Source organism: Rana temporaria, chromosome 8 (genome assembly GCF_905171775.1).
Source record: "Rana temporaria chromosome 8, aRanTem1.1, whole genome shotgun sequence".
NCBI lineage: Eukaryota > Metazoa > Chordata > Amphibia > Anura > Ranidae > Rana > Rana temporaria.
In genome coordinates, this window is record NC_053496.1 from 74,983,996 (window position 1) to 74,995,094 (window position 11,099).

Here is an 11,099-nt window from a genome sequence, read left to right on the forward strand (position 1 = left end):
AAAAAACGACAAACAGGTAAGAGAGCTGCCGCTCCAGGTGAGCTCACTAGGGTAATTGATGTCCACTCAGAAGCAGATGGGTGCTGGCAATGCACAGGATGTGCAAAAACAATAAGGATATGGACAGCCGCACTCCAGTAACTTGAAAAAAGACGTGCCCTTTATATGGGCTTGTCGGTCTTCATTTAGCACATGCTTATAATACATTTTCATTAATCATCAACTCACTTTCTTTATTCACATTTATATTTACACCACATCCCTGTCATACCTCAGCTTTTAATATGTCTTTGATTACTATTTATATTTTTACATAATTATGTGTTGCCTTTTTGGTCACATTTATTATTGTCCACACTTGTATTTACAGATTTGTTTCACTTTGCAAGCCAGTTTGTTTCATGTGTGCTTTTTTTCACCTATGCCTTTTCTCCCCACCCCCCCGCATGTGTGTTGGATACTGGCTAATTGCTGTAGTCAATCACATGCTGGGTGGGTCCAATTAAGCATAGATTTCTGTGTGTATATGTATACCTGTTATTTTTTATTTCATCTATAGCTATGATTAAGCATTGACACTCAATGCGAAACGCGTCAGCTGTTTATCCCACTGTGTGCTGATATCTGTAGTGCATTTTTTCCTGTACCCAATAAAGGGCACGTCTTTTTTCAAGTTACTGGAGTGCGGCTGTCCATATCCTTATTGTTTTTGCACATCCTGTGCATTGCCAGCACCCATCTGCTTCTGAGTGGACATCAATTACCCTAGTGAGCTCACCTGGAGCGGCAGCTCTCTTACCTGTTTTACATTAGCGTGCCCCTCTCGGGAAAATCACTGCTCCAGCAGGATTTAGCCTGCATTCACTGGCAAGCAAGGGGTGGCTAATCAAGGAGGTATGGCTGACACCCCCCCAATGTGTGGTATCCAGGGCGGACTGCCCCCCTGTTAGTACGCCACTGGCTGTACTCCATAATCAAGGATAACTGGAACATTTTCCATTGACTCCTCTCTTAATGTTTTTTTTCTTAAAGTTTAAGTTCACCTTTACAGAAAATCTGTAGGGTGACCTTACACCTGACCCCCTCCCCATCCCACCCAACCCTGCTGTACCAGAATCCTGTGCTCCCCTGTGCAGGCTTAGTTTATAATGTACTAGTTTGCACTGTATGTACTGTATGAAAGACTTACCTGCAGACGGAGCCCTCCAACACTGCGCTGACATGGCTCTCCTTGGTCCCCAGCCACTTTCATCTTTGCCCAGTCTTTATTCCAAGTTCCTGATCTTCATGCGCATCTTGATGCGGACAGGAGTCACATCGCCGAGGCCCACAGAACGGACTGTAAATGTGGTCTGAGCTGCGCATTTGTGGCTAAGATCACATTACCAGCTGGCAGGAGGGGGGCAGTTATGACAGAAGAGACCTCTAGGGTCTCTTCTGTTATAAAAAGCCAGACTGTCATCATATTTTAAATTCCAAGAGTTTACTAGCACTTTAAGTCTAATGAATTGCCCTTGAACCACTTGCCGCCTGCCCACCGTCAAATGACGGTGGGCAAAAACATAGCGGCCTTCAACCTTCACTTATAGCCAGTCCAACACACGCCTTAAAAACATACCGGCCTTCAACCTCCCCTTATAGCCAGTCCAACACACGCCTTAAAAACATACCGGCCTTCAACCTCCCCTCATAGCCGGTCCAACACACGCCTTAAAAACATACCGGCCTTCAACCTCCCCTCATAGCCGGTCCAACACACGCCTTAAAAACATACCGGCCTTCAAACTTCACAACATAGTCAATTACTTTATGTCGATCGACAATACATAGATCAAACATATAACCTGTAAAAACGTGCTTGAGATGTTGGTGGTAAACAGCCTGCTAGGCCCGGGGGGAACCAAACCAAGTCCTCCAAAACCTGCCTCATATCCAAAAGTTGCCAAGAGTGTAAATGTAGACATTATGCTTAAAGGTTAATCCAAAATATCACATTTTAAAGGGAAAGGTAGAACAAGGGGAGGGGGAGTATGGAAGAGGCAGAGAGGGAGGAAAGTAGGGGGGATGGAAGGATGCGGGTAAGGAAGGGGTGTGGGGGTTCCCCCAAACCCTCACCCCCTTCTTCCTCCAACCTTCCCTTCTCCCCCCTTTCCTCCCTCTCTCCCTCTTCCATACTCCCCCTTTGTTCTACCTTTCTCTTTAGAGTGTTATATTTTTGATTAACCTTAAAGCTTAATGTCTACATTTACACTCTTGGCAACTTTTGGAGGGCTTGGTTCGGTTCCCCTCGGGCCTAGCAGGCTGTTTACCACCAACATCTCAGACACTTTTTTTTACAGGTGATTATGTTTGGGCAATGTATTGTCGAACCATAAAGGTAAATAATGGGCTGATGGAAAGACCCCCTGGTTATTGGAGTGGCAGCCGCCACCAGTGTAGGGACCTGTGTTGGTACAGCCATACCTGGTCCCTGGTAGGGTTCCTCAGACTTTTTGTTGAGTCTTCTTCTAGGAACATCCAATTGTCTTGTTTGTCCAATTACATTGATAGTTGGTGATTCAGAAGCTGCAGAAAGGGAAATAGAGGGCTGATGGGAAGATCCTGTGGTTACTGGAGTGGCAGCCGCCACCAGTGTAGGGACCTGTTTTGATACAGCCGTACCTGGCCCCTGGGAGGGTCCCTCAAACTTTTTGTTGAGTCTTCTTCTGGGAACAGCCAATTGTCTTGTTTGTCCAACTAAATTGATAGTTGGTGATTCAGAAGCTGCTTATGAGAATCTTTTAAGTGATTGATGATGTAGTGGATTCCTGTCATGATGGCTTGAAATGAAGATCCTCTCCCTCATATTCACTAGTTTAAATTTTCTTCCAACATTTTGGCCATTTTCAATCCCAAGAAAGCTGCAAAAAAGATAAATGTAAAAAAAATTGTCAGATGGCGCGAGGGAAGGTAAGTAGCAGACAGCAGTGGCTCATGGGTCTAAATAAAATATCATAAATACGAACATGGTAGAAGAGTTAGTGGCTAATTGGTCACAAGGTATTAAATTAAAGTTCATAAATGAGTCCAAAAAACGCTTAGGCCTTGTACACACGAGAGGATTATCCGCTGGAAACAGTCCTCCGGACCGTTCCCGCGGATAAATCCTCTGGCGGATTTTGATCTGATGGTTGTACTAACCATCAGATCGAAATCCGCGCGAAAGGTAAAGACTTCCCACGCATGCGTCGAATCATTACGACGCATGCGAGGGAGGGGATCGGACGGATTGATCCGGTGAGTCTGTACAGACCACCAGATCAATCCGCTGGACAGGATTCCAGCGGATAGATTTCTTAGCATGTTAAGAAATTTTTATCCGCTGGAAATCCATCGGCCCAAAAAATATCCGCTGGGCCGTACCCACCACAAGATCTATCCGCTGGAACTGATCCGCGGATAAATACCAGCGGATAGATCCTCTCGTGTGTACGGGGCCTTAACGGCAGCAGTCCCAGAAATCAGGAGCTGGCTCTGAAAGTGATAAACAAGAAAAACAAGGATGCGCCAGATCTAAGTGCAGTATGTAACGTTTTAATGGGTAAAATAAAGACACACAGCCAAATGGCTACTCACAAGTGTTGAGGAATAATAGGCATGTAAATGGACTAAAATCCGGGGTCACTGAAGTCCGATGTATTCCAGTTGTCAGCATGAGATGGAAGCAGCTGTAGATGAAATGTAGCAGCAGACAGAGCAATCAGGCGCAGAGACAGCAATCCATGCTGAACGCCGTACAAAGCGGCGTGCGTCTCAGGGTGAACCGCAGACAAGGGACCGTCGCACCGGAAGTGAGGTAACGTGGCTTACAGAAGGGGACCAATAGGATAACACGTTTCACAGCTCCGCTGTTTCTTCAGATCAGATCACGCCACGTCACTTCCGGTGCGACGGTCCCCTCTCTCTGCCACCCCCGTCCCCCCTCTCTCTGCCTCCTCTCCTCTCTTTCTCTCCCTGTCCCCCCTCTCTTTGTATATAACACAGTGCAGAGTATATAATACAGTGCAGTGCCGGGTATACAATAAAGTGTATTGAAGTGGTCAAGGGGAACCCTATGACAGAATTAAGAAAAAAACGTCATGGGGTCCCCCCCAAAATCCATACCAGGCCCTTTGTGTCTGGTATAGATTATAAGAGGAACTCCACGCTACAATGTAAAAAATAAACAGTGTGGGGTCCCCCCAAGTATCCATACCAGGCCCTTTGGGTCTGGTATAGATTTTAAGGGGAACTCAACAACAAAATCGAAAAAAAATATGGTGTGCCCCCCCAAAAAAATCATACCATACCCTGGCAAGAAAAGGGGTGACTCCGCCCCCTTCTGACATCATGTGACATTGCATGATGTCAGAAGGGGCAAGGTCATCTGGTTACATCAACGGCGGCCCCGCCCTTGCCTATATAAGAGCTGTCAAAGCGAAGAGAGAGCAGTCGGTGGGAGGTCTCCTATGTAGGTGGAGCATTTTCAATTTTTGCTATTTTTCGTGTCTGTCGGGCAGCGTGATTGATGTTGGATTTACATCGCTTCATCCCCTTCTTGCCCAGGCCAATTTTTATTTTTCAGTGCTGCCGCGCTTTGAATTTGCGCAGTCGTGCAACACTGTACCCAAATGAAATTTTTATGATTTTTTTTCCCCACAATAGAGCTTGCCTTTGGTGGTATTTGATCACCTCTGCGGTTTTTCTTTTTTGCGCTATAAACAAAAGAAGAGTGACAAGTTTAAAATAAACACAATATTTTTTACTTCTTGCTATAATAAATATCCCAATAAAAAAAAAAATAATAATAAAATGTTTTCCTTAGTTTAGGTCGATATGTATTCTTCTACATATTTTTGGTAAAAAAAAAATCACAATAAGAGTATATTGATTGGTTTGCGCACAAGTTATAGCATCTACAAGTTTTAGGTGCCATTCAAATGAAAGGCATCTCAAATGTGCCTTCTCTGATTTGTCATTCACAACACCTGGGTGCTTTGAAACTGCGGGCAAAATCGTGGAAAATCTACCCACGATTCAAAGCGCTGAGGTGGGAATGACCCTCATACATAGGCGGGCGCAAGGGGTGTGCCTGGGCACACCCTAATCCTTGGGTTGGCAACCTGTCAATGAGCAGGTGACAGGTAAACCGCAATCCTTCTTTGCCAACTCTCAGAACCTGGACTGGAAATGTGGCGGGGTGGAATTTAGTGAAACCGATTTGCATTTTCCTCCTGCAGCATCTGAGGCTAGGCTTCTCCCCCTCTTCCTTTTGTCAACATTCAGCTGCCACAGGAGGAATATATAGGGGGGGGGGGATTGGTACTAATATATGCCACCCCTCCTTTCCCTGTTCCTCGTCCTTCTGTTGCCCGGGTACCCCATGTGCTCCCTGGCTCCCCCTTCCTCCCATTGTTTCAGGCTGGATAGCGTAGAAGAGGTCGGTAAATATGTCAAACGCATATGTGTTTGAGCTTTGCGGTGCACACCCTAATGCAATAGGCTGCGCACATCTATGCCCTCGTACACCTGCCGACGTACACTCAGTGATGACATGTAGACACTGATGAGCCCTCATACACCTGGCAGTGATCTGTGTACACTCAGTGATGACATGTAGACACTGATGAGCCCTCATACACCTGGCAGTGATCTGTGTACACTCAGTGATGACATGTAGACACTGATGAGCCCTCATACACCTGGCAGTGATCTGTGTACACTCAGTGATGACATGTAGACACTGATGAGCCCTCATACACCTGGCAGTGATCTGTGTACACTCAGTGATGACATGATGTAGACACTGATGAGCTCTCATACACCTGGCAGTGATCTGTGTACACTCAGTGATGACATATAGACACCGATGAGCTCTCATACACCTGGCAGTGATCTGTGTACACTCAGTGATGACATATAGACACTGATGAGCTCTCATACACCTGGCAGTGATCTGTGTACACTCGGTGATGACATGATGTAGACACTGATGAGCCCTCATACACCTGGCAGTGATCTGTGTACACTCAGTGATGACATGATGTAGACACTGATGAGCTCTCATACACCTGGCAGTGATCTGTGTACACTCAGTGATGACATGTAGACACTGATGAGCCCTCATACACCTGGCAGTGATCTGTGTACACTCAGTGATGACATGTAAACACCGATGAGCCCTCATACACCTGGCAGTGATCTGTGTACACTCAGTGATGACATGTAGACACTGATGAGCCCTCATACACCTGGCAGTGATCTGTGTACACTCAGTGATGACATGATGTAGACACTGATGAGCTCTCATACACCTGGCAGTGATCTGTGTACACTCGGTGATGACATGATGTAGACACTGATGAGCTCTCATACACCTGGCAGTGATCTGTGTACACTCAGTGATGACATGTAGACACTGATGAGCCCTCATACACCTGGCAGTGATCTGTGTACACTCAGTGATGACATGTAGACACTGATGAGCCCTCATACACCTGGCAGTGATCTGTGTACACTCAGTGATGACATGTAGACACCGATGAGCCCTCATACACCTGGCAGTGATCTGTGTACACTCAGTGATGACATGTAGACACTGATGAGCTCTCATACACCTGGCAGTGATCTGTGTACACTCAGTGATGACATGTAGACACTGATGAGCCCTCATACACCTGGCAGTGATCTGTGTACACTCAGTGATGACATGATGTAGACACTGATGAGCCCTCATACACCTGGCAGTGATCTGTGTACACTCAGTGATGACATGTAGACACTGATGAGCCCTCATACACCTGGCAGTGATCTGTGTACACTCAGTGATGACATGTAGACACTGATGAGCCCTCATACACCTGGCAGTGATCTGTGTACACTCAGTGATGACATGTAGACACCGATGAGCCCTCATACACCTGGCAGTGATCTGTGTACACTCAGTGATGACATGTAGACACTGATGAGCTCTCATACACCTGGCAGTGATCTGTGTACACTCAGTGATGACATGATGTAGACACTGATGAGCCCTCATACACCTGGCAGTGATCTGTGTACACTCAGTGATGACATGATGTAGACACTGATGAGCCCTCATACACCTGGCAGTGATCTGTGTACACTCAGTGATGACATGTAAACACCGATGAGCCCTCATACACCTGGCAGTGATCTGTGTACACTCAGTGATGACATGTAGACACTGATGAGCCCTCATACACCTGGCAGTGATCTGTGTACACTCAGTGATGACATGATGTAGACACTGATGAGCTCTCATACACCTGGCAGTGATCTGTGTACACTCAGTGATGACATGTAGACACTGATGAGCTCTCATACACCTGGCAGTGATCTGTGTACACTCAGTGATGACATGTAGACACTGATGAGCCCTCATACACCTGGCAGTGATCTGTGTAGACTCAGTGATGACATGTAAACACTGATGAGCCCTCATACACCTGGCAGGGCTCTGTGTAAACTCAGTGATGACATGTAAACACTGATGAGCTCTCATACACCTGGCTGGCAGGGCTCTGATATAATAAGGATCAGTGCCTGGCTGGCCCCTCCCCCTCTTCCTACAGAGACACACACAGAATCCAGCCGCCTCCGGAGCGCTGCAGAGACGGGCGCTCTCCACAAGATGTCGCCAGACTTTTCCAGGCCGATAAGTACGGGCTGAGCTCGTCTGTCCCGCCCACCTGGGTGCCGGAGAGCCCATCTATTCCATCTCTGTCCCCGATCAGCATCCCTCCGATCCCCGGAGCGCACCCTCCTGGAACAAGTGAGTAACCCGCCTGTGACATAACGGTGCCCCGGACTCCTCAGCCTGGTACTGCTTATGGCTGATGGTGGAGAGGCTGGCAGTGGGCACAGGTGACAGGAGACTCCTGTAGCAGTCTGTGTCCGGGGTAAGGGTGCTACAGGAGAGGGATGGGGATCCTGGGCTGAGGTGGGATGGTGACACTGGCAGCACTCCTCTGGGGTGGGTAGGATGGTGAGACTGGCAGTGCACTTTGGTGGTGGGTAAGATGGTGCAATGCTCCTGAGGGGTTGGTTAGGATGGTAACACTGGCAGTGCTCCTGATAGATGGAAAGATTGGCAGTGCTCTTGGAAGGTGTGTATAATGGTGACACTGGCAGTGCTCCTGAGAGGTGGGTAGGACGGTGACACTGGCAGTGCTCCTGGGAGGTGGGTAGGACGGTGACACTGGCAGTGCTCCTGATAGATGGAGAGATTGGCAGCGCTCTTGGAGGGTGTGTATAATGTTGAGACTGGCAGTGCTCCTGGGAGGTGGGTAGGACGGTGACACTGGCAGTGCTCCTGATAGATGGAGAGATTGGCAGCGCTCTTGGAGGGTGTGTATAATGTTGAGACTGGCAGTGCTCCTGGGAGGTGGGTAGGACGGTGACACTGGCAGTGCTCCTGATAGATGGAGAGATTGGCAGCGCTCTTGGAGGGTGTGTATAATGTTGAGACTGGCAGTGCACCTGGGAGGTGGGTAGGACGGTGACACTGGCAGTGCTCCTGATAGATGGAGAGATTGGCAGCGCTCTTGGAGGGTGTGTATAATGGTGACACTGGCAGTGCACCTGGGAGGTGGGTAGGACGGTGAGACTGGCAGTGCTCCTGATAGATGGAGAGATTGGCAGCGCTCTTGGAGGGTGTGTATAATGGTGACACTGGCAGTGCTCCTGGGAGGTGGGTAGGACGGTGAGACTGGCAGTTCTCCTGATAGATGGAGAGATTGGCAGCGCTCTTGGAGGGTGTGTATAATGGTGACACTGGCAGTGCACCTGGGAGGTGGGTAGGACGGTGAGACTGGCAGTGCTCCTGATAGATGGAGAGATTGGCAGCGCTCTTGGAGGGTGTGTATAATAGTGACACTGGCAGTGCTCTTGGAAGGTGTGTTTAATGGTGACACTGGCAGTGCTCCTGGGAGGTGGGTAGGACGGTGACACTGGCAGTGCTCCTGATAGATTGGCAGCGCTCTTGGAGGGTGTGTATAATGGTGACACTGGCAGTTCTCCTGAGAAGTGGGTGGGATGGTGAGACTGGCAGTACTTCTGATAGATGGGTAGGATGGAGAGATTGGCAGCGCTCTCGAAAGGTGTGAATAATGGTGAGGCAGTGCTCCTGGAAGGTGGGTAGGACAGTGAGACCAGCTATGACTAAGCACCAGTGCAAAACGCGTCAGCCGTGTGTCCCATTTTCTTGCTGTGGCTTGTAGTGTGTTTTTATTTTTATCCTAAAGGAATTTTTCCTGAAGTGCGGCTGTCCAAATATTTCTTTGCTATACGCATTGCCAGCACCCTTGGTCTCTGAGAGGAGGTTGATCACCAAAGCACATCCAATTGGATTGGTTACTCCCTTTTCCCAGGACGGTGAGACTGGCATAGCTCCTGGGGGGTGGATAGGATGCGGAGACTTGCAGCACTCCAGGTGTGTGTGACAACAAGGCATCAGACCACTGCCACCTTCACCAACGTGTGCCAAATGGCTGGTCAACCTTGCATGACGCTCTCACTCATACATGACAATGGCACTTTCTGCCTCACCCTGCACATTATTTTCCAGATTGTGCGACCAAAACAGTCACTTGGTTTAGCTTTGCCACCAGATCAGGTTCTACCTATATTCTGTTTTATAACCCCCACTGTTACAGTGGTGTAGTGGTTAGCACTTATACCCAACACATGCTGGTAGGTTAATTAGATACTGTCCAAATTGGCCCAGTATATATGTGTGTACGACTGTGTGTCCCAAGCGTGTCAAGATCCTACGGGGGTAAGTAAACGCACCAGCCAGGAAGACACTTGCTGCAAAAAAGCGCCTAGAGGCGATTCAGTTTGCATGTGTAGCGCTATATACGTCACTCATTCATTCACTGTCCCCACAGACCGGTATATCCAGATATTTACTATATAGTAGCTTTTTTCAAAGACACAGTGTTTCTTTAAAGAGTTGGACCCCCATATACACTATTAGATTTTCTGCAGATTTACCAAAACCATGTACTGTAAGGACCTGCCTGATTGCATCCAAATTCCAATTATTAAGGTTTGACCTCCTATCACATGGTTTTGGAAAATCTGCAGAAAATCTAATAGTGTGTTTGAGGTCTAAACTCCATTATCGTGGGGGAAAAAATGCAAATAAAAAAATAAAATGATTATGTGTATACAACTGTGACACAAGTCCTATTGTAATATAATGTTATGAAAAAAAATGCCTTTTCTTTTCAATCTGCAGCATTGTTACCTTCTGTAAAATGTAATATGGATACCTGGAGGCATTTTGTACACAGATGTTGTACAGAACCCCCCCCCCCCCCCCCCCCCCAGAAATGAAATTTCCTGCTTGGATTGCAGACTTCTGGAAAAATCTGTCACACAAGTCAGAATTTGGGTACCCCCCTGCAACAATTTTTTTTTTATTTTTTTTTATTTTTTTACATACCCCCAAAAGGAAATCACTTCTAAAGGGATGCAATCCCTGCCACTTTCCTCAGTAGAGTCCTGCAAGTTCAGCAGTTAATTCATAATTCTAAAATCGCTCCCATATAGATTCTTTACACTCATATGAACACAGACAGGCAAACCGCTATTTCTTCAGAATAACAAAACGCAGGAATGTGCAACAAAGTGTGTTTAAATCCCTGCAATGTACATATAGTCATTTATTTATTTATTTTTTTTATCAACAAAGTGGAGTTACTTTTTAAAAGTTCTGCGTTATAACACTAACACAGAACTTTTAAAAAGTAACTCCACTTTGTTGATTAAAAAATAAATAAAAAAATTGCCCTCTGGGTGATCTACTATATGATTTTAAAATATTCAATAAAAAAAGACAGGAAAAAATGGTGCAAGCGAAATATTTACCAAAAAAAAGGTATTAAAGCGGAGGTCCGGCGTTTAAAAAAAAAAAAAAAATTCAAGTCAGCAGCTACAAACACTGACTTTTAATAAGGACACTTTAAAGCAGAGGTTCACCCTAAAAAACAACTATGTACCATCCAAACCAGCATACTAGCGTCAGCTACAGTATGCTTTTTTTTTTTTTGCGC

At 46.7% G+C, this 11,099-nt stretch overlaps 1 long non-coding RNA gene across 1 annotated transcript in view; it reads left to right on the plus strand.

The window, feature by feature from the left end:
* Positions 1-7,626: 7,626 nt before the first annotated feature.
* LOC120947080 overlaps positions 7,627-11,099 on the plus strand; it is a 39,875-nt gene continuing 36,402 nt past the window's right edge. Inside the window, exon 1 of the long non-coding RNA XR_005750819.1 lies at positions 7,627-7,813. This is a non-coding gene — a long non-coding RNA (uncharacterized LOC120947080). The remainder of the gene's footprint in view (positions 7,814-11,099) is intronic.